Source organism: Solanum stenotomum, chromosome 6 (assembly GCF_019186545.1).
Source record: "Solanum stenotomum isolate F172 chromosome 6, ASM1918654v1, whole genome shotgun sequence".
NCBI lineage: Eukaryota > Viridiplantae > Streptophyta > Magnoliopsida > Solanales > Solanaceae > Solanum > Solanum stenotomum.
The window spans coordinates 11,524,298-11,549,875 of NC_064287.1; the positions used below are offsets into that span (position 1 = coordinate 11,524,298).

At 36.1% G+C, this 25,578-nt stretch overlaps 2 pseudogenes; one reads left to right on the top strand and one right to left on the bottom strand.

Annotated features, from left to right (window-relative positions):
* LOC125868486 (SPX domain-containing membrane protein At4g22990-like) lies at nucleotides 1–22,237 on the bottom strand (annotated as a pseudogene).
* LOC125867882 (uncharacterized) overlaps nucleotides 20,382–25,578 on the top strand; it is an 11,989-nt pseudogene continuing 6,792 nt past the window's right edge.

Here is a 25,578-nt window from a genome sequence, read left to right on the forward strand (position 1 = left end):
TCAGTCAAGCGACGATAATCCTCCAACTTCCACGCCCTCCTTGAGTGCTTTCATCTCGGCCTTTATGGTCTCAATCGTGCTCAACGTCTCCATGAGCCGAGACTCTAAGGAAGTAATAGCCTCCTTTATCTCGAACTCGACACGCTGGCATCCTTCCAACTCCTTGCGGATTTTGTCGGTCTTCTCAAGGGTGAAGTCTTCAAGAGTATTGAACTTGCCGTTGGCCACATTCATGCGCCGACCTAATATCTCCAAGGCCTGCCTTTCCATTTCAACCCTTGCGACCCATTCCTCTCCGGTGGTGATGTCAATGGCCTTCTCACCAAGTTCATCATCCCTTGCTTCGGTGGTCGAAGGTGGATGAGATGTTAGTACCTCGCTTGCGTAGCACCTCGCTATTTGAAAGAACTAGAAAGAGCTAGAAATAGAAAGAGTTGTTTTTGGAAAGAATGAAAAATCTGGAAAATTTGTTAAGTTAAGTTTGAGTTTTTGGTTAATTTCAAACAACCATATCTTCTAGCTCAGGATGAGTTAGGTGTTCTTCCAGATATCGTAGGAAAGATCTTGGAATAATCTTTCCAACATCGTCGATTTTACTCAAATCCGAGTTAGTATGAGTGAGATATTCTCATTTGAAGTTGGGTTGTTGAAATAAGGAAAGTCTAATACGAATTTTAGACGGGCATTATGGTCTTTTCCATACCCTATGACTTAATATCGTTTTTGGATAATTAATTAGGGTCTAAACTGATAGGATTCAGTATACGCTTTTATGATATTGAGTTAGGATTTTAGAGAAAAGAAAATAAGAAGAGAAGAGAGGAGAAGAAGCAAAATCGGCAAATTCTCGAAGTTAAGATCATAAATTTCGTCAAGGGGTGATCCCTACAAGGTATGTGAGTTCACACAGCGTTGGGTTCGTTCATTCATGAGCCAAACATGTTTATTTCAGTATGATTTTCTTCCTAAAAAGATTGCAACTTTGATGTTCTCGAGTTGTATTCTTGAATTGCTTTCGTTCATGAATTTGGGATGAGATTGAGGAGTTCTTGAGAGCATAAGGTCGATTGTTAGAGTTGTTTTGAGTTAGATTCTTGTGTACATGCACTGGGTATTTGAATCTAAAGAGAATTTGAGAAAAAGAATCGAGTTTAGGCGAATTGAGGTCAGAAAATGAAGAAGGAAAAAGTCGGCATAATCTGAGTACCAAGTTCGAGTCGCGGACTTATTCCTCAGGATTGGGAAAATCTTCCTCGTGTCGCAGAGTGGTCACAGACCATTCTGCCTCAAAAATTATTTCGCAACCAAATAATTAAATGCATCTCTGTGTCGCGGACTTGCTTCTAAACAATGATTTCTTGTTCTTTTATCATGTTTAACTATCTAAAGACACTCCTAAACATCATGAGATCTATCCTATCACAAATTTCAATCCTTGAATTCATAATTCAATTTAAGGATTAGTTAACAGTCAAGTCAAGAGAAGTTAAGAGCCAAGTGAATAGAAGTTCATAGAGTCTTCCAAAAGTCCTTTATAAGTGATTTAGCTTTGTTTTAAGACTTGAGTTTTGAGTTGAGTAAATATTAAAGAGTAAAGTTGAAGTTCATTTCTTCAAAGTATATGGGGACTATGTATTTCCAAAGATTTAAAATGATTTCACATTTAAACAAGAAAAGGAATCCTTGATTTCGAAAGAGCCTTTGAGCTAGTTTCAGAAAAGAGTAAGTGCTTTCACAATTAAGCAAGAGAGGAAACTTTGATTTCCAAGATAACCTTTGAGCTATGTTTTTGAGCAATTATCTCAAATCACAGAAAGAAGTATGTTTTTAAACATAAGAGCTAGTAGCATAATTTGGGAGTAGTATTGAGCACCGATATGGGGAAGAGTTCAGACAACTCACAGCCCCCATAAACCATGTAGCCACCATGGGTAGAAAAAGGGTCATACTTTTTAGATGATTCCTTAGTGCATTTTAGCATAGACTAATGGATCCACTTAGTAGTTCAGGTTCTATACTCATGGCAAGGTATAGGATGGCCCTAGTAGTGTGAGTCAAAACGTTGTATCATCACAATAGCTCTTAAGTGATGGTTGTTGGTTAGAGAAACTCCCACAACAGTATTTTGTGTTTTTATATACATCAGAGATATTTGTATTTTCATAGACAAATAGAGCTCATATTGTATCTTTGCATACATACAATGTTATTATTGTATTACTAAATACACAGAGTTGAAAACCATGTTTTAAAGCTTTTCTTTATATTGCATTTATTTACACTACTTTATATTGAAATCAGCTATGTTCTATTCAGTTGAGTTGAGACCAGGTTTGTTTCTTCAGTCCCTTTCAATCTTATGTCTTATTTTAGAAATCCCCTCGCATACTCGTACATTCAATGTACTGATGCCATTTGGCTGGCATCTTATTATGATGTAGAAACAGATAACCAGGATCAGCATCCAGCGCATCGTTGATTTTAGTTGAGCTCTAGAGTTTGTTGGTGAGCCTCATTGCTTTCGGAGGATCCCTTTTATTGTTTTCAGTATTTTAGTTCATTAGGATGTCGTGGGTCTTGTCCCGACATCCATCTCAGTTTTAGAGGTTTCATAGATAGACAATCAGTTAGTTCATTTGTCTTTACCTTGTCATTGACTTATGTTCAGATTTGAGTTGCCACTTTGGCTACGTTAAATGTTTATTTCTAAAACATTATGAGTTTAGTTTGAGACAGTTGAGTTATCTTGTATTTGAGTTCTTTTCTTAATGCATAAAGTCTTTCGCTGAGTAAGTAAGCCAGACCAAAGGTTCGCTTGGGGCCAATAATGGTTTTCGAGTGCCAGTCCCACCTAGGGTGTAGGCTCGGGGAGTGATAAACTTGGTATCAGAGCACAAAGTTCAAGAGTCCTAGGGAGTGTATGAAGCGGTGTCTGTAGAGTCCTAGTTATCGGTGTAAAGTGTGCCACATCTATAATTAGGAGGCTGCAACATTTAGGAAAGTCCTTCACTTCTTTCATATTCATTTCATGCGTTAGACTTTTATCTCTAAAAATATTCTTTCTAATTCATCCTTGCGCGTAACCGATTGTGAGTTGGGTTATGTTTGAGAATGCCTTCATGGGTCGTTTCTTTCAACAGGAGCTAAGAGAAACAAAGGTAAGATAATTCCTCACTCTTAAGTAGGAATCTATGGGTGTTCATAAGTACAGTTTGAAGTTCACACAACTTTCCCACTATGCTCCGGAGATGGTTGCTGACATGACGAGCAGGATAAGTTTATTTGTTGCTGGATTGTCTCGTCTGTCAAGTAAGGAAGACAAGGCATCTATGCTGATAGGGGATATGGACATAGTTAGGCTAATGATCCATGTGCAACAAGTTGAGGATGATAAGCTAAGGGATAGAGAAGAGTTTAAGAACAAGCGAGCTAAGACATCAGGAAATGAGTCCGTGCAGCAAAAGAGTAATGCGAACCAATCTTCTTTCCAACATAAGAAGAAGGGACCTGCTCCATCATCTCCTTGTGCAACCTGCACCAAAGAACACAGGTGAGTACACTATTCAGAATTTCAGGGCTAGACCTGGCCAATCTTAAGAAAGTGTGGCACAAGGAGGTAACTGGGCTCCTGCATGTGCTATGTCTGGTAGAACCCACCCAGGTAAATGTAGAGATAGATCCATAGGTTATTTCAAGGGTGGAAAAGAGGGTCACTTCATGAAAGAGTGCCTTAAGAACCATTAAGGAAATGGAAATCAGGGCAATAGAGCCCAATCTTCTTCAGTTGCTCCACAAGACAGAGCTACATCTAGAGGAGCTATTTCAGGGGCAGGTGTAGGATCAAACCATTTTTATGCTATCACTAGTCTCTAAGAGTAAGAGGATTCGACAGATGTTGTCACTGGTATGATCCAAGTGTTTAACTTTGGTGTTTATGCTTTGCTAGATCCAGGAATGAGTTTATCTTTTGTAACTCCATATGTTGCGATGAATTTTGATGTTATTCCTGAGCAACTTTGTGAACCCTTCAGTGTTTCTACACATGTTGGTGAGTCTATTCTAGCAACGAGAGTCTATCGTGATTGTCTAGTTTCCGTTTATCACAAGAGCACCATGGTTGATTTAGTTGAGTTAGACATGGTAGATTTTGAAGTTATTCTTGGTATGGACTAGCTTCATGCCTGTTATGCCTCAGTTGATTGTAGAACTCGAGTTGTCAAGTTTCAATTTCCAAATGACCCAATCTTAGAGTGGAAAAGCAGTTCAGCAGTACCTAAGGGTCATTTTATTTTATACCTTAAAGCAAGGAAGTTAGTCTCTAAGGGGTGTGTCTATCCCTTAGTCCGAGTTAATGACTCTAGTGTTGAAATACCTCATATTCAGTCAGTTTCAGTAGTAAAGAAGTTTCTAGAAGTCTTTCCAAATGATCTTCCCGGAGTCCCTCCTGAGAGAGAGATAGACTTCAGTATAGATATTCTTCCAGATACTCGCCCTATATCTATTCCACCATATAGAATGACACCAACAGAGTTGAAAGTGCTTAAAGAGAAGTTGAAAGATCTTCTTTATAAGGGCTTTATTCGACCAAGTGTCTCACCTTGGGACGTTCCGATCTTGTTTGTGATAAAGAAATATGGTTCCCTTAGGATGTGTATAGATTACCGCCAGTTGAACAAGGTTACCATCAAGAATAAGTATTCTTTTTCGAGGATTGATGATATCTTCGATCAACTTCAGGGTGCCACCTATTTCTCTAAGATAGATCTCACATCTGGCTACCATCAATTAAGAGTAAGGGAATGTGACATTCCAAAGACAACATTTAGAACCCGTTATGGTCATTATGAGTTTTTAGTCATGTCTTTTGATTTGATCAATGCGCCTGTGACATTCATGGACCTTATGAATAGAGTTTTCAAACCTTATTTAGATATGTTTGTTATCATCTTCATTGATGACATACTAATCTATTCAAGGAATGAAGAAGATCATGCTAGTCATCTCATAATAGTTCTCCAGAGCTTAAAAGACAGAGAGTTGTATGCCAAGTTCTCCAAGTGTGAGTTTTAGCTTGAGTCTGTGGAATTCTTAGACCACATTGTGTCTGGAGAGGGAATTAGAGTTGATATTTAGAAAATTGAGGCAGTACAAAATTGGCCTAGACCCACATATCCAACTAATATTAGGAGTTTCTTGGGTTTGGCTGGCTATTATAGAAGGTTTGTAGAGGGGTTCTTGTGTTTTTCATCCCCTTTGACCAAGTTAACTTAGAAGATAATGAAGTTTCAATGGTCTGAAGCTTGTGAGAAAAACTTTCATGAATTGAAAAAGAGGTTAACTACTGCCCCAGTATTGACCTTACCAGAAGGTACTCAAGGTTTTGTGGTGTATTGTGATGCATCTACAGTTGGTTTGGGTTGTGTGTTAATGCAGAATGGCAAAGTTATAGCTTATGCCTCTGGACAGTTGAAAGTTCATGAGAAGAATTACCCAATCCATGATCTAGAGTTGGCAGTCGTAGTATTTTCTTTGAAAATATGGCACCATTATATTTATGGTGTTCATGTGGATGTGTTCACTAATCACAAGAGTCTTCAGTATGTGTTTAGTTAGAAAAAGCTTAATCTGAGACAGATGAGGTGGTCAGAATTACTCAAGGATTATGACATGAGTATTCTTTATCACCCAGGTAAGGCTAATGTTGTTGCTGATGCCTTGAACATGTTATCTATGGGTAGTACCACCCATTTTAAGAAAGATAAGAAAGAGTTAGCAAAATAGGTGCATAGACTTGCACGACTAGGAGTTCGACTAATGGATTTCATAGAAGGAGGAGTAGTGGTGATGAATGAGGCTGAATCATCATTAGAGTTAGAAGTAAAAGAGAAGCAAGACCAAGATCCTTTATTGCTTGAATTAAAGGCAAGTGTTCATAAGAAAAAAGTGATGGCTTTTGAACAAGAGGAAGATGGTGTTTTGATGTATCAAGGTAGATGTGTAATTGATTTCAAGGGTAATTGAGTTGAACACCTATCTCTTATTGAGTTTTCTTGCAACAATAGTTACCACTCTAGCATACAGATAGCTCCTTATGAAGCTCTTTATGGGAGAAGATACAAATCGCCCATTAGATGGTTTGAAGTTGGTGAAGTTGGGTTGATAGGACAAGACTTAGTTCATCAAGCTATGGAAAAGGTGAAANTGAATGAGGCTGAATCATCATTAGAGTTAGAAGTAAAAGAGAAGCAAGACCAAGATCCTTTATTGCTTGAATTAAAGGCAAGTGTTCATAAGAAAAAAGTGATGGCTTTTGAACAAGAGGAAGATGGTGTTTTGATGTATCAAGGTAGATGTGTAATTGATTTCAAGGGTAATTGAGTTGATCACCTATCTCTTATTGAGTTTGCTTGCAACAATAGTTACCACTCTAGCATCCAGATAGCTCCTTATGAAGCTCTTTATGGGAGAAGATACAAATCGCCCATTAGATGGTTTGAAGTTGGTGAAGTTGGGTTGATAGGACAAGACTTAGTTCATCAAGCTATGGAAAGGGTGAAAGTGATTCAAGAGAGGTTCAAAATAGTGCAGAGTCGTCAGAAATCCTACACTAATGTTAGGAGAAGGGAGCTAAAGTTTGAAGTAGATGATTGGGTCTACTTGAAAGTTTCACCCATGAAGGGTGTTAAGGGGAAGCTTAGTCCCCAATATATTGGTCCTTACAGAATATCCAAGAGGATTGGGAGCATAGCTTATGAGTTAGAGCTACCCAAGAGTTAGCAGCGGTTCATCCGGCAGTTCACATCTCCATGTTGAAAAAGTGCAAGGGAGATCCTTCACTTATCATACCAACTGAAGATATTGGTACAAGGATAACTTATTTTATGAAGAGATTCCGGTCTAGATTCTAGATCGCCAAGTTTGCAAGTTGAGGAGTAAGGAAGTAGCATCAGTCAGTGTCCTTTGGAGGAATTAATTTGTTGAGGAAGCTACTTGGGAAGCGAAGGAGGATATGAAGAAGATATATCCACATCTCTTCGAATCCGGAGAAGTTTCAAATTAAGGTACTAATACTTTCTTGGCATTTTAATTATAAGTTGGCATGTGTAATTGCATTATGCTTGTGGGTGTTTGAACTGCATGTTTGATGTTACACACTTAGCCTACTAAGAGTAATCTCATTCGAGGACGAATATTCCCAAGGGGGAGATATTGTAACAATTCGCTATTTGAAAGAACTAGAAAGTGCTAGAATTAGAAAGAGTTGTTTTTGGAAATAATGAAAATCTGGAAAAATTGTTATGTTAAGTTTGAGTTTTTGGTTAAATTTAAACGACCATACCTCCTAGCTCAGGATTAGTTAGGTGTGCTCCAGATATCATAAGAAAGATCTTGGAATAATCTTTCCAACGCCGCCGAGTTTACTAAATTCTGAGTTACTATGAGTGAGATATTCCCATTTGAAGTTGGGTTGTTCAAATAAGGAAAGTGTAATACAAATTTTAGAAGGGCATTATGGTCTTTTCCATACCCCATGACTTAATTTCATTTTTGGGTAATTAATTGGGCTCTAAATTGATAGGATTCAGTTTACGCTTTTATGATATTGAGTTAGGGTTTTAGAAAAGAGAAAAGAAGAAGAGAAGAAGAGAAGAGAGGAGAATAAGCAAGAATCGGCAAATTCTCGAAGCTAAGATCGTGGATTTTGTCAAGGGGTGATCCCTACGAGGTATGTAAGTTCACATAGGGTTGGGTTCGTTCACCCACGTGCCAAACATGTTTATTTCTGTATGATTTTCATCCTAAAAAGATTGAGATTTTGATGTTCTTGAGTTGTATTCTTGAATTGTTTTCGTTCTTGAATTTGGGATGAGATTGAGGAGTTCTTGAGAGTTTAAGGTCGATTGTTAGAGTTGTGTTGAGTTAGATTCTTGTGTACATACATTGGGTATCTGAATCAAAAGAGAATTTTAGAAAAAGAACCAAGTTTAGGTGAATTAAGGTCAGAAAACGAAGAAGGAAAAAGTTGACAGAATCTGGGTACCAGGTCCTCGTCGTGGACATGTTCCCCAGGATTAGGAAAATTTTTCTCATGGAGCGGAGCGGTCACGGACCGTTCTGCCTCAAAATTTATTTCGCAACCAAATAATTAAATGCATCTCCGCGTCGTGGACTTGCTTCCAAACAGTGATTTCTTAATCTTTTCTTGTGTTTAACTATCTAAAAACACTCCTAAACATCATGAGATCTTTCCTATCACAAATCTCTATCCTTGAATCCATAATTCAATTCAAGGATCAGTTAAGAGTTAAGTCAAGACAAGCCAAGAGCCGAGTCAATAGAAGTTCATAGAGTCTTCCAAAAGTATTTTACAAATGATTTAACTTTGTTTTAAGACTTGAGTTTTGAGTAGAGTAAAGAGTAAAGTTGAAGTTCATTTCTTCAAAGTATATGGGGACTATGTATTCCCAAAGAGTTAAAATGTTGTCACATTTAAAAAAGAAAAGGAAATCTTGATTCCCAAAGAGCCTTTGAGCTAGTTTTCAGAAAAGAGTAAGTGCTTTCACAATTAAACAAGAGAGGAAACTTTGATTTCCAAGATAACCTTGAGCTATGTTTTTGAGCAATTATCTCAAATCACAGAAAGAAGTATGTTTTTAAACATAAGAGCTAGTATCATATTTTGGGAGTTGTATTGAGCACCGATATGGGGGAGAATTCAGATAACTCATAACCTTCATAAACCATGTAGTCACCATGGGTAGAAAAAGGGTCATACTTTTTAGATGATTCCTTAGTGCTTTATAGCATACACTAGTGGATCCACTTAGTAGTTTAGGTTCTATACTCATGGCAAGGTATAGGACGGCCCTGGCAGCGTGAGGTAAAACACTGTATCATCACGATAGCTCTTTAGTGATGGTTGTCGGTTAGAGAAACTCCCACAATAGTATTTTGTATTTTTATATACATCAGAGATATTTGTATTTTCATATACAAACATAGTTTATATTGTATCTTTCCATACATACAGAGTTATTATTGTATTTCTAAATACACATAGTTGAAAACCATGTTTTAAAGCTTTTGTTTATACTACATTTATTTACATTACTTTATATTGAAATTAGTTCAGTTCAGTTCAGTTGAGACCAAGTTTGTTTCTTCAGTTCCTTTCAAACTTATGCCTTGTTTTAGAAATTCCCTCGCATACTCGTACATTCAACGTACTGATGCCATTTGGCCTGTATCTTATCATTATGTAGACACATGTAACCAGGATTAGAATCTAGCACATTGTTGATTTTAGTTGAGCTCCAAGTTTGTTGGTGAGCTTCCTTGCTTCTGGAGGATCCCTTTTATTGCTTTTAGTAGTTTAGTTCATTTGGATGTCATTTGTCACACCCCGAGCTACCCCTGAGATGCGGACACGGGACCTAGGATCACAAGTTACCCCAAGCTAACCTTGCGTGCATGACACGAGCATACTAAGAATAATAATAACTAATCTAGAAACTTAAATATAATAAAAATGAAAGTGATGGGGAATACCTATTCTAAAATTGAATATATAACATATGAGAGTTTAATACAAAGGATTATCAAACTCAATTACTAAGCTGAATCTAGTATGTCTGAAATAAGACTCTAAACTGACTAGAAATGTTGGGACATTCCCCAACTAGATCTAGCAAAACTGAAACTACAGACTAAAAGCGATAAGATAAACATGGCAGTAATCCTCGAAGAATGAGGACTCACCACTGATGTTGCTAAGCTGAAGATCGGGAAATGCTCTATGCGTGATCTGACTAGGGAGGACCTGAACCTACATCATGAGAAGAGGTAGTGCAGAGTATGTGTCAATACTTGAAAGGTACTAAGAATGTATGATAGATTATAGCTGAAATAAACATATAACTGAACAAGCAATAAAGCAAGAGCATCATCTGAACATGATATGGATACTGAATACTGAGCTAACTAAATTCAATGACACATTTATAATATGCTGAGACTGAATACTAACTATACTGAAATGTGTTCAATGCAATGGAGTCTGACTGGACTGTAGGAGCTACTAATAACCGATAATAAAACCACATAAGCTAAATCTGGAGTCCGATCTATATGCCCCATCGAGAGGATCCAATATACCCTGCCAAAGGTATAGAGGCATACTGGTGTGATCACTAAAATGAGGCCTACAGAGGGGACTTTCAACCTACGTGGCTCGTAGATCTGGAACTATATGGGTAACTGACCTAGTCCAACTCGGTAGTATGCTACTCCCAAGTGATCAAGTTAATTAACACTTTATGATTGAGTTTCTGTAAAGTACTGGATAGAACGAACTAACATGCAAACTGAGAATACGCAATAATATACTAATAATGACACATTCAAAACTGAGCCATGTATATCTGAAATATCTGACCTGGCATGTGTAATTCAAGAACTAAAGAAATATATAGCTAGGTTTCTGAAATTCATGCAAGAAATGACGTAATAACATGATAATCTAATTTGGAACATTAAATTAATTAATTCATGATAATCTGCTGGAGTTCTAAAAACCCGAGGTCTAGTTATGATAAGGGAATCAAGAATTTGACTGAAAACTAGGGACCTAATGGGTGAAAGGAACCCACTAGTGAAATCCCACATACTTGGTGAGGAATTCCATGGAGAAATTTTTTGATTTTGGGGCTGGAACTGATAAAATCTTGTTGTATTCGTGAACTAGAGTTGGTCGCCTCTTCCTTCTCTCTACGCTCTAAATTTCTAAGTTTTGATGAAAGATTTGACTTAGGTAAGTTCTAGTTATTTTTTTAGGCTAAAACTAACCAAAACCACGTAGTTTAGGGGTCCAAAGAAATAGGAAAAGACTAAAAGACCCCTGACTTAAACTGCTGGCGAGCTGACCACGACCCTTTCCACAGACCGTGTGAGGGACCACATACTGTGTGAGGGACCACGGACCGTGAAGGTCCCCGTGGTCCTCACTTGGTCTGGTGTTATGAGGGCCCATCTTCACAGACCCTTCCACGGCCCGTGTGAAAAACCACGGACCGTGAAGGTCCCCGTGGTCTTCACTTGGGCATAGGGGTCTAAGGGACTGGTGAGGAAAGGCTACTGGTTAGGGTTCACGGACACCCCCATGACCCGTCTTCAGGACCACAGACTGTGAAGGTCCCCGTGGTCCTTACTTGGGTGAAGGGTGTCTGAGGGCTAGGCTTTGAGGCCTATTCGTTAGCCTCTACAAGGGCCACCACGGCCTGTCATCAAGACCACAGCCCGTAGAGGGTCCTGTGGTATGATGTCTAGGCTTGGTGGAGTTTAAGTCCTTACCACGGGCAGGTCAACGGACCGTGGACCCTATCACGGTCCGTGAACCCTATCGTGGTTCACTGCTTCAAGTAAGTTTCTGCAATTTTTTTCTAATTCTGGTTTTCGAGGTGTTACATCGTGGGTCTTGTCCCGACATCCATCTCAGTTTATATGCTTCATAGATAGACAATCAGTTAGTTCATTTGTCTTTACCTTGTCATTGTCTTATGTTCAGATTTGAGCTACCATTTTGCCTACGTTAAATGTTTATTTCTACACATTATGAGTTTAGTTTGAGACAGTTGAGTTATCTTGCATTTGAGTTCTTTTCTTAATGCACAAAGTCTTCTGCTGAGTAAGTAAGCCTGGCCAAGGGTTTGCTTGGGGCCAACAATGGTTCTCGAGTGCCAGTCCCGCCCAGGGTGTAGGCTCGGGGAGTGACAACTTGATGTGGGGTCGAGCAACATTTTCTCATTACTCTTTTAGTGATCTTTCCCTTGCATTTATTCTTTCCACCATCCATCCTGACGTTGGTGGTGTTAGCGGCTTTTACGTCTCCTTCGTTAGTCATTCCCTTAGTAGCAAACCTTTGCTCTGATACCACGTTTTCACAGACTTAGAGTCTTACTAATGTTCCGTGCGGCACTTGACAACTTACTCACTACTCTTTCAAGATCTTGTAAGCTCAAGTAAGCCCTTTGAACTTAAGATCGCTAAGAGAATGCAAAGAAAGACTTAGAAATAATAAGAGAGCTTTTTGAAGAAGGCTTTTTGTATTGCTTGGAAGATTGCTTTACAACTTGAGTGATTGCTTGCTTCAAGCTTGGATTCCTTACAAATGAATGCCCCATATATTTATACTACAACCTAGGGGCTAAAGTGCAATTAAAATTTACTTGGAAATTCCCTACAATATTTACACTTTGGTCCCGTTTTAAAATTCTCTACACTTTCTAGGGAATTCTAAAGCTTTCTTGGAAATTCTCTAGGGAGTTCTAGAGTGTTATGCTAACATCCCCAAAACTCTAGATTCTTCCCCCTTATTCCAGTGCCAAATTTGAACTGTGAAGTGGCGGGACATGACATTAGTCCCTGTTATGTGGCCCCATATAAGATTTTGAGGCATATTGGTAAAGTTGCTTATGAACTTCATTTACCTAATGACTTGTCATTGGTGCATCCGGTGTTCCATGTCTCTTTATTGCTGAAATGTGTTGGTTATCTGACATTTATAATACCATTGGAGAGTCTTGGTATAAAGGACAATCTTTCTTATGAAAGAAGTTCCAGTTGAGATTTTACACCGGCAAATTCGAAAGTTGAGAAACAAAGAAGTTGCTTCCGTAAAGGCTCATTGGACGTTAGTTTAGGGTGTTACTTGGGTGGCCGAGGCCGATATGATGTCCCATTATCCTTATCTATTTCCCTCCGTTCCTACACTACAAGAAAAACACTTATTTAAGACCAACAATTAGAAACGAGCTAGTAATCCCTTCTCTAATGATATATGTATTGGGATGAGATTATATTTTGGTCCTTATTTATATATTTTATAGCAAAGATACTAAATCCGCTCCCTAAAGAACTTATTAGCTGGTCCCAAATTGTAATTGATGGAATTAGTTGTCACGACTCAAGGGTACCCCCTAGATGTAACATGGCGTATAGGACCCCTAAAGACCCCATACAAGCCACTTAGCATTCACAACATAAGAAATAGAACAATAGAAATAAAACAATAGTCCAAGTCCAATAGTTTTATAAAAGAAAAGCAGAAGTATAAAGCACTTGTCTCAATAGCCATCTAATACAATTGAATGAAATTGGGCCTAGCCCATACATCATATACAAGAGTGAAATACAAGAAAGAAACTAAGAATAATTAAAGTTCGTCCTCGAAGCATGAGGACTCACCAAAGCTTAGGAACCTCGAAATCAACCACTAGCCACAAAACTGAGAAACCTGACTGTCGGACCCTACATTTAGGGAAATGTAGGCAAGAGTATGCGTTAGTACAAAACAATGTACCAAGTATGATAGTTATGCATAAAATATTTAAATCATGCTAAAATAGGACATTTCATGACATGCAATTGACCAAGCTAAAACATAATATAAAAGAGTTAGAAACATAAGTCATAAAACATGGTCAATGTAAGCTAACATCATTTGAAACCTTTGAACACATATGAGATACTTCTTGAGTAACCTTAGTTCATTATTAATGTGGGGAATTATCCTTAACCGACATAGAGACCATGTGAGCTATAACATGATTCTCGGTGTCTTCCAGACCGAAAAGGGTTTTCCTACTTGCCAAGGTAAGGACCATGAACTTCTAGCTTAGGTGGATCCACTAGCTAATGTCTATCTATACAATCATCCTATGGGGGCACATAGACAAGGGATAAGGAGATTAATTCTAGAAACCCGACCTCTACTAACGGGAGAGCCTCCATCTCAATATCCTCTTGGTGCTAAGCATAACTCTCATAGAATAGTCATTTCTTACTTGTTCTTATTATCCATGGAAGGGCTCGTCATCTTGCCAATCCAGACTAAGTCATCATCCATGGAAAGGTATCATTCAATAACCAATCTAAGCTAGGTTTCATTAGGATAGCTCTTAATCTTTGATTCAATTAGGTGAAAAGTCCTTTCAACCTTAGAATCCTTATTATGTTAGAAAGCCTTTCACAATCATGCTTTCATGTGTATATGAGAAAATCTTTTCAATAACACATCAACATCATCATCATTGATACTTTACTCTCAAAACATCCTTAATACATTTGCAAAGATTTCATAAGAACTTGCATAATTTCATAATTTACCTTTCAAAGTTCAAAATCCACTTTCAATCATCAACAATTAGGAAACATGGGTTATATATGAATTTCATCATAATTCATGTAATTTCATGAAAACTCTTGCCTTATAATCAAAATCCCACATCATATGATCATAACTTGAAAACATGGGGATTACATAGATTCATGGGGGAAATAATCATAAAATCATAGTATTTCATCAATTCATGCATAAGAGATCATAATTCAATCATTGAAATCAATAATCAAGAGAACCCATGACAATTGAAGAAAACCCTAACTCAATTGGGAATTTCTAACTTTGAAAATAGAGGAATTTGGAAACTCCATGATTGGAAGGAATCCATGGATGAAAACTATCATACCTTGAAGCCAATTCCTAATCTTCAATGGAGGAATTAAGACTCGACTTGAAACCCTAGGTTGAATCCTTCTTCTTCAAGCTTTCTAGAGATAGAAATATTTGAGAGCTCTTCCTTTTGGTGAATTTGAAGAGAATGGACTAATTTGGGAGTTGAAATCACTTATGTAGGGGTCTTAGTGAAGCGTGAAACGACGTAGTATAGAGATTAAAATAATTAGGAAAAGACTCAACTGCCCCTAAAAATAACGGCCAGCCCACCATCCACGGCCATAATCGACAGACCGTGGATAGGACGACGGGCTGTCTTACACGACCGTTGTTCATGGGCAAAGCCAGATTTTTAGTCCCTTGAACGACAGACCCCCAACCATGGACCGTGGTCTGACCGACGGTATGTTGGTCAGGATGTGGTTCCATGGCCTCTGATAATCTTGGGGGTGACCAGTCCACGGACCACCCTATGGTACGTGGTCCTATCCACGGGTCGTGGCTGGCACCTGCAACTTCTTGAAATTTGCCATATTACCCTTTTTCGAATCCGGGGTGTTACATTACTGGGAATTACTTCCATCCAAATTTAATACTAAAGTATTAAAAAAATAAACTTTTGTTTTCACCAAAATTTAAGCGCTAAGTTTTTTTATTGAAGCCAAAAAAGGAAAAGACCCGCTCTTTTTTCTGAAAAGTAAACGACGGAAAAGTAAAAGTCTTTCTTGAATATTGTCGCAACTTGCCCTAGCTCTCTTCAAATCAGTATCGCCTCAAAAGAGGATTGCTTCTACTCTACCCCTATCTCAACACCAGTGAATTTTCATAACAACATTGTCTTCTTCATTGTGTAGTTGCTGCATAGCAGCGAAAAACAGAATTCTAGGTTTGTTTCCTCTTCTAAATCGAGTTGCTTGTTTCTTCCATTAATTGTATTGATGGCTTTTTCTTCTTATTTTATTCAAGTTAGTCTTCTTCTTCTTCCTCTTTTCTAACATTAAATAGGTTAAAAGTTTTGTAATTTACTCTGTTTTCTTCCTTACAATCAGTAAAAGATTATTGGGTTGAGCTTTCGAATAGTTGACTTGATTTTGACAATGAATTTTCATAGCAACTTTGTCTTTTTCATTGTGTAGTTGCTGCTTAGCTGTGAATAAAGGAATTCCAGGTTTGTTTCCTCTTCTAAATCAAGTTGCTTGTTTCTTCCATAAATTGTACTGATGGATCTTTTTCTTGTTTTATTCAAGTTGTTCATCTTCTTCTTCCTCTTTTCTGACATTAGATATGTTAAAAGTTTCATAATCTGCTATGTTTTCTTACTTGATTAAAAGATTATTGGGTTGAGCATTCTAATTTTTTACTTGATTTTGTGAAGTGTATTATGAGTCTGAAGATTCATATTTTATAGAGTTCTCATGGTCGAAAACTGAAATATATTTTTGGGTTTGAAATCACCAGATGACATGAAGTAATTACATGGATTAGGATGAGGAGTATTGCTACACCACCGGTTAATGTCATGAACACTTGTTTCTTGATCATCAGTATTGGACAAGGAATGGCTTCAAAATAGAGTATAAGTAGTAAATAATTGAACTTATAATTTGACAGTTTGTTGTATTTGAAAATCCTAATTATTTCGAGAATAACATACTAGTTTTATGTCTTCGATGTTGATATTTTGTGAGCCAAATAAGGATTAGTCATGTTATGTCTTCGCTATATTCATTCGGGATGTACGTATTTGATACATATAACTTTGAAAGTAAGATATATTTTCATAATGTTTCTATTGTTTATGAATTTCAGCGGCTAACTGTATGTGGGGTACTAGAGATTTAAGCTCCATAAAGTCTTGCTTATAAATTTCCAGGGACTAACTCCATGTGGGGTTCTAGCGATTATGTGTTTCTGCAACTTGTAACGATGCATATAGGATAACATTTCCTATCATTTTTTCAAGTTATGTACATCTCTTTTATGATTTCTTCTCAAGGTTTTATCTATAAATTATTATTTTATATAAGGTACATATCAATTTTTTAAAAAAAATAATTATGCTATGAATAACATACTGATTTCACATCTTTAGTGATTTCTAATTTTCTTAGTCCTTTCTTTATGTATTCTTTGAAGATTCAAGTAAACTAACTATTTAGTAATTATAAACAAGCAGTTTTTTTAGTAACAAACGACTACTTAGATAATCTTATGTCGTAATATATATTGTTTTGTATAATTATTTGCTCCAATCTTTGGTAGGCTCAAAGGAAAATCATGTTTCAGGAACTAACATCTTAATTATAAGTAAAGTTGTAATCTTTTATAATTCTTAATGACATCTATCCTTAGATTTCAACCCTATTGTGTGTATCTGATCGTAACCAGTTGTTTGCATCTTAGCTTTTTTGTTATTCTTTATCTTTTTAAAACTTTTTTATGTACTCTTAAAGGTAAACTCACCTAGTAAGCAGTGGATGCAACTTGTTGACAATTGTCTCGATGAAATCTACTTGATCGGCGTGCAAAAGTTTTTGTACTATGCTTTTCAAAAAATAGGAGAAGAATATGTAATATGATGTCCGTGTGTCAGATGTTACAATGCAACTTTAGGAACTCGTAAAATAGTTGAGACACATCTTCTAGTACATGGAATTATTCGCAATTATTTTTGGTATCACAATGGAGAACGTTTGGGTGAGCCATTATCAGAATCAAAATCAAAATCATAATATGAAGATGAAGAACAAAATGATGATGCAGTAGAAGAATGTGAGAGTGAAGATGAAGTAGAAGAACTATTGAGATATTTATATCTAATCTTGATGGAGGAACACACATACTGATTATGATGACTTACTTGAAGAGGAACCAAATGTTGGAGCAAAAAAGTTTTACAGCCTATTGAAGGATTTCAAGTTGCCATTATACCAAAATTCAAAAGCATCGAAGCTTTCCACTTTGATCAAAGAGATTCATATCAAAATTATGGGTCATTGGAGTAATGCATCATTTACAATGCTATTGAAAATGTTGAAAGAGGAATTGTTGCTTGATGGTGCCAATTTTCCAAATTCATATTATGAGGCAAAGAAGATAGTTCAAGAACTTGGTCTTTCATACAACAAGATTGATGTTTGTACTAATGATTGCATGTTATACTGGAAGGAGGATAGTTTACTCGATTGTTACAAAGTCTGTGGTGCATCGAGATGGAAAATAAATACAAATGGTGGGGAAACATGGAATAAAAAAGGTAAAAAGATAGCATCAAAGAGTTTATGCTATTTTCCTTTAAAGCCTAGACTTCAAATATTGTTTATGTCTACCAAGACATCTACTCTGATGAAATGACATAAGGATAAAATAGTTGATGATGGAATAATGAGGCACCCAACTGATTCAATGGCATAGAAGTCATTTGATGAACTTCATCCTTCATTTGCAGTTGAGCCTCAAAATGCTCGACTTGGACTTGCTAGTGAAGGATTTCAACCATTTCGGAATTCAAGAACCTCACATAGTATTTGGCTTGTGGTTCATGTTCCTTATAATTTACCACCTTGGTTGTGTATGAGGCAAGAATTTTTTATTTTTCAATACTTATTCCAAGTCCAAATGGTCTAGGAGATGAATTTGAGACATATCTTCAGCCTTCTAATAGAGGAATTGAAGGAGTTGTAGAAAGTTTGTATTGAGACCTATGATGCATCAACTAAGAAAAATTTTAAGTTGCATGCTTCTTTATTATGGACCATCAATGACTTTCCAGCACATGAAAATTTATTGGGATGGAGTACAAAAGAAAAATTGGCATGCCCATGTTGCAATAAAGACACTTCCTCAATTCGATTAGCTAAGGATAAGAAGCAGTGCTTTATGGGTCATCGGCGTTATCTTTCTCAGAATCACAAATGGTGAAGTGAGAAGGGGTCATTTGATGGTACAGTGGAGAAAAGTACTTCACCAAAAGTGTGTTGTATTGCGATACTTAATTAAGTGCAAGATCTGAAGGGTTACAACTATCAAAGGAACCTTAGATAAGAAAGAAGATATCACATGACAATCGAATGGATAATTGGAACAAGAAAAGTATCTTTTTTGAACTTCCATATTGGAAGTGTCTCTTGTTGTGATATAATTTGGATGTTACGCATATTGAAAAAAAATATGTGATAATATTATGGGGACAATTATGAATGTCAAAGGAAAGACCAATGACACAATTAACACTCAATTAGACTTACAAGAGATGAACAATAGGCCGGAATTGCACCCCATCCAAAAGGGGGAGAAAATTGAAGTTCCAAAATCATGATACACATTGTCTTCTGAAGATAAGCATAAATTGTGACTTTTCTTAAAGACAATAAAGGTTTTGGATAGTTTTTCATCTAATATTTTTCAATGTGTGAACCTGAAAAATCACAAGATATCTGGATTGAAATGTCATGATTGTCATGTTCTCTTGCAATATCTACTCCCTCTTGCACTTCGTGATATGTTGCCCAAAGAAGTGTGTGAACCTCTTATTGAATTATCTATATATTTTAGTGTGCTTGGATAAAAAGAGTTGAGAGATTAAAACTTGGAACATATTGAAGCACAAAAACCCATAACACTTTGCAAGTTGGAAAAGGTCTTCCCTCCTTCATTTTTTGATGTTATGGTGCACTTACCTGGTCATTTAGATACTGAATCTAAGATTGCTGGACCAATTCATTATTTGTGGATGTATCCTGTGGAATGATGGTTTTTTTGAAATCTCTCATTAGTTATAGCACATGTCCAGAAGGTTGTATTGCAGAGGTCTACATTGCCAATGAATGTATGACTTTATGTTCAAGGTATGTGCATAGAGTTGACACTAGAATCAATCATCCTGAACCAAATTACGATGGTTGCTAAAACAATCGAATGGTGGTTTATATATTTTTAGTCAACCTGGAAAAACTTTAGGAGCTAAAGATCCATGTGAGCTTGAAGCAGATGAACTAGAACAAGCACATACATACATATTGAAGAACTGTGATGAAGTTTTACCATATCTCAATTATGGAGATTTCTTTTATATCATCTCATTATTTTTATTTCTATAAGGTTAACTACTTTTCAGTATGAAACTTATGGTTCACTTCAATTTTATAGAGAGTTTGCACAAGCTATTGAGAATGCTCGACACTTGTGTGATGCAGAATGAAGTCGACAATTTATTGAATGGTTTAAACATAGGTTGAGTAATACACAAATATCAAAATTTGATATTTTAATATTGTAATACTCATTCTAAAATATTAAATGCTATCTTGTTGATAGGTCACACAATTGCACAAACGAGATGCTAGTCAGATCATGGAAGATATACTCTCATTTTCACGCGGTCCCACCAAATATTCAACTACAAGAAATTATGGAATTAGCAACAACTTTTTAGCAACAACTATATTATTGTTGGCTTATATTGATAAATCACAACAACTTGATTTAATTGTTGGTATATCATTTAATTTTTAGCCACAATATTTTTGTTGTTGCGAATTATGTTAGTATTGTTGCGATATTATATTGTTAATAATAATTAATATAATAATTTTCAAATATTAAAAAATTGCAAGAACGTTTTTGCAACAATGATGATATTGTTGCCCAACTTAAGTAATGGCAACAATTTAATTAATTTGTTGCTATCTTAAAAAATATTTGGCAACAATAATTTTTTTTATTGTTGCTAATATATTTAATTTGACAGTATTGTATGCATTGTGGCAAAAAATAAATTTATTTTTTTAGTTTTCCGCCAATAGAATCGCGGTTTTTTTTTAATTTCCGCCAATTTTTTTTTTGTAGAAGTTCACCAATTTTTATTTTCACAAATTGCGCCTCTTCAGTTTTGGGGAAAACTGAAACTTGGTTTTCTCGTTCAATTTTTCACTGAAGAAGAACGTTGTTCTTGAAGTCCATCTCTGGTGAGTTTTCTTTACGATTTAGTTTCTTTTCACAAAGTTCGGTGAATTCTTGTTTATGATTATCTTATGATTTAGTCTCCTAGGTTATTTTGTTAAATTTCAATTGATTTGTTAAAGTTCAATTTCTTTTATTTAGTCTCTTTGGTGAGATTACTGGAATGGGATTGTATAAATTATTATCATGTGTTATTCATGAATTAGATGAGAGATTGCAATTCATATTTTTCTTCTAATAATTTGCCTTGGTAATTTCTTTATAAAATAAGGAAGATGAGGTCAGGTGGTAAAGTTGGTAAAGGAAGAGCTTCAGATACTTTCAACTGTCAAATTTTAATTGCCTTTTATTTCTGATACTTTCCATCTGATACTTTCCAGTAGAAATTATCTTGTTTTGAAGAGATAGGGAAGAAAATTGTTGTGGAATGCAAGGGATTGCCAATAGCACTTTCAACGGTAGGGAGTGCACTTCGGAATAAGGACTTGAGATATTGCAAAACGACAGTTGCATGTCTGCAGATTTCCAATACTGCATCCATCCTGGTACAGTGTCTTGGTTAAAAGTGATATTCAGGAAATTAAAGTTAGTTTGAAACAAGCAGGCAACATCTGGACCACATGCCATTCCAAGTGCACTTGCACTTACCAAACCAACTGAAACCTTCATTCGCGGAACACAATCAGTGATATAACGCCTATTAACTACCCTTGCCGAACCAAGCCCACAAAATAGACGTCCAGCTAGAAGTAAGTATATCGAGTTGAAGTCATAAGCCAGTCCATATAAGGTATTCTCGACAAGAAGGACAATGCTGCTGAACAAAGTAGGCTTTATGTAGGATTTATTTGACCATGCACTGAAATACACTTAACAGAACACCTGAACAACAGCCATAGACCGGCCAATTACAGCCCCACAAAGAGTTGATACAGCTCCAAAACTCATAAAGTAGTCATCTGCTGTTGGGACTATTATGTTGTTAACCATAAACAAGAATGCATTTGCCAAGTTCAGCAGAAGTGACATCAAGTGATATCTCTCATTGGCAGCATGATCCTCAGAAGGAGTTGGTAGTTCTTCTTGTAATAGATGCATGTTTCCACAAATAGTGAAGGGAATCAGTTGAATTTGTTAGTCTATCCATTGCTTGATTAATAGAACCAATGATCGGGTCCTGAAAAGGCAGACCCGGGTGATCATATATTGAAGTAAAGTTCACCTTATTGTCTTGGAGATCCAAAAGATTGCGAGATATGGTTCCAACTACAGCTGAAACGCCCACATGCTGAAATATTTGTCTCAGCTGGGAATAAGGATTATTTGCTCGAGTCTTAACATAGTAATTGGTGAATATATAACCACATCTCTTGTAAAACTTTTTCAGTATCTTGAGCACACCAATGACATTCGTTTTAACGAAAAAGAGAAGTTGTAGCAGCTCTCTGCCTACATTTGTATATGACTGTTGAAGTTCAGATAATTTTGAACCATCTTGTTGCTGTACTAGGACATCATGCTCTTGTCCAAGAATAAATACCTGCTTGCCAGTTCCCTTGTTTCTACAACAGGAATAAGACAATCTTTTCAATCTGTTTATCTAGAATCCTCGAGAAGTCCTTGAGAACATACTCACGACTTTTTTCAGAAACTTCAATCTGCTGGATAGTCCTTTACTTTCTTCTTCATCAACTTATAGTTAATGTAATATCCTTTCCATTCTTGAAATTGAGTTTATTTCAACCTTTTTCCAAAGGCAGACATCTTTCAGAAGCAGGGGAATGTTAAATTGATCTGCATGTAGAGTACAAAACATAGATTCGTCCATAAGGGCAAAGGGATTATGCAGTTCTGCTGAGTATTATGATACATTGTGTCGCTACTATATGTATAATTTTCGTAGTAGCATCTGAACGCTTGTTCCTCGTACTAAATTGCATCTTTTCTTCTAACACCTCATTAGTTTTAAGGTATGGTCTCTCCAGAGGAAATTTTCTTTTCTTCTCGTAGATGACAACATTTGCTTGGTTGAATAATCTGAAAAATTAGATTAATTATACTAATACTCTTAGCATGGTTCATTGTTCTGCAGGGTCTCGTCCTCCATCTGTTGCCATGGCTAAAGCTAAGGTTGTAGGTGCTGGAGCAATACGACGACCTGTTTCCAGTGGTAAACAGGTGTGATCACAATTTACTCTTTTATTTCAGTTCTTCCTTACATTTTGAAGTAATGTTGATGTAATACAGTCTGGTCATGTGTATGCTTGTCTGAAGATACGGTTGACCAAATTGTTGCCATTGGTCCCTATGAACTTGTTATATTCTCACTTAAGATGACATATAACTTGCCTGCATAGCTATCTTTAGCATACTTTCTTACATGTTATTTTCTGCTACATGGTAAAGATACACGTGATATGTCCTAGTACTATGGAATTGCAACATCTCAGACAATATGGAGAGATGTATTTCTAACACCTATAATTCATAGTTTCACCACTCCTTTATTAAGCCATTTTTAAGTTGCTTATATTGATATTGAAATATCACCTGTAGATTTGAATTTAAATTGTTTAGCTATTCTAATCTTATATATTTTATACTCTTTGTATGAGAGGTTGTAGATATATGAATGATTTCTGAAGATGTTCGTAGATGTAGATATACTAAAAGAATTACTGGTCTTACAAGCACTTTCTGGTTTTTATATTGACCTTTTATAATATGAAGTTTTTCTCTAATATTTTCTTTCTTTATTTTTTTGGTTAAAAAATCATATAACTTTATATTAATTGATTTAAAATTGTTGTAGGTAAGTATATAATGGATAAAAGTTAGATACTTATTGGAAATAGAGCGTTACCACAATATTTAAATGGTGTGGAGCAATTTTTAAATTTTGCATTTTCTAATATTGAGGTTGGTGTAAGAATTCAATGTCCGTGCATAAAATGCAATAATGTTCTTTGGAAAACGCGAGATGAAGTGAGAATAGATTTATGTAGGTTTGGAATGAATCAAACTTATAAAAAGTGGATTCATCATGGTGAGCTAGATCTATCTTCAGATGATGAAACAACTATTAGTGAAGATTCAAATTTAGAAAAAGATGATGCTGAAGTTTTTGAAATGTTGCATGATATATATCATGGTGTTCCCAATAATAGTTATGACCTTAATGAGACAACTGAGTCACCGCACGAAGAGCCTAATACAGAAGCTAAGAGATTTTATAAGTTAATCAAGGATGCAGAAAATCGATTGTATCCGGGTTGTGAAAAGTTCTCCAAACTCTCTTTTATAGTGCGTCTTTTTCAAATGAAGTGTATGCATGGATGGAGTAATACTTCATTTGACTCTTTGTTGAAATTACTTAGTGATGCTTTACCGAAAGAAAATGTGCTCTCAAATTCTATTTATGAAGTTCAAAAGATAATAAAAGATTTGGGTTTAGATTATGTGAAGATAGATGCATGCGTTAATAATTGTATCTTATATAGAAAGGAATACGAGGATCTTTAACAATGTCCTAAATGTGGTGAAAAAAGATGGACAGTGAGAAAAGGAAAAGATGCCAATAGTGAGGTTGCTTCAGGTAATTTGAATAACAAAAAGAAAGGAATTTCTAGAAAGATTCTTAGATATTTTCCTATTATACCTAGATTACAACGATTGTTTATGACAAAAGGAACCGCAAAAGAAATGAGGTGGCATAAGGATGAACAAGTTGATGATGGAGTGTTACGACATCCTGCTGACTCATTGGAATGGAAAAGTTTTGATGAAAAATATCTAAATTTTGCTTCAGATCCTCGTAGTGTAAGACTTGGACTTGCTTCAGATGGTTTTAATCCTTTTGGTTCAATCAGTAATTCATACAGCATGTGGTCAGTTATCTTGATTCCATATAATCTCCCCCCATGGCTATACATGGAACAATCTAATCTTTTGTTGTCTTTACTTATTCCTGGACCAAAAGGTCCTGGTATGGATATTGATGTGTATCTCCAACCTTTGATTGATGATTTGAAAATTTTATGGGGGAATGGAATTGAGACTTATGATGCTTTTATGAAACAAAATTTTCAATTACATGCTTCTTTGTTGTGGACAATCAATGATTTTCCTGCTTATGGTATTTTATCTGGTTGGAGCACTAAAGGTAAATTAGCATGTCCAGTTTGTTATGTGCATACTTGTTCTGCTTACTTGAAAAGCAATGCTATATGGGTCATCCTAGGTTCTTGGAGATAAATCATCCTTATCGTCGAAATAAAAGTTTTTTCGATAACACAAAGGAAGAAAGAATTGCACCACATGCTTTGAGTGGTGAAGATGTGCTTGTGCAACTTAATACCTCTTCACAAAGGTCCAGCGATGACAACACAAGAAAAAGAAAACGAGATACTGAAAGATATGATAATTGGAAAAAGAAAAGTATATTCTTTGAACTTCCATATTGGAAGACTTTATTGTTGAGACATAATTTGGATGTGATGCACATTGAAAAGAATATTAGTGAAAGTGTGTTAGGTACGTTGTTGGATATTGAAGGAAAAACAAAGGACACCCTGAAATCTCGATTGGACTTACAAGAAATGAAGATCAAAAAGTCCCTCCATCCCATAAAAAGTGGGGATAAATACATACTTCCTCCAGCAAGTTATACAATGTCTAAGGCGGAAAGGATTCAATTTTGTCAGCTCATCAAAGAAGTTAAGTTTCCTGATGCTTACGCTTCTAACATCAATCGTTGTATCAAAGAAGCTAAAATTTTTGGGCTTAAAATTCATGACCATCATGTTCTTTTCCAGCGTATCGTACCACTTATCATTAAAGAAATTTTACCAAAAGATGCACATGATCCATTAATCGAATTGTCATTATTCTTTAATGATTTGTGCTCTGTGTTCATGCCGACGTTCTTTGATGTTATGGTTCATTTGGCAATTCATTTGGCAAATGAGGCGAAGTTGGGTGGTCCTGTTCAATTTCGATGGATGTATTACATTGAAAGGTTGGTTTGTTACTCTTTAAATCTATTTTATTTAATTTAAATTTATTAAAATATTAATATTTTTCTTCATAGATTTTTGCGAACCTTG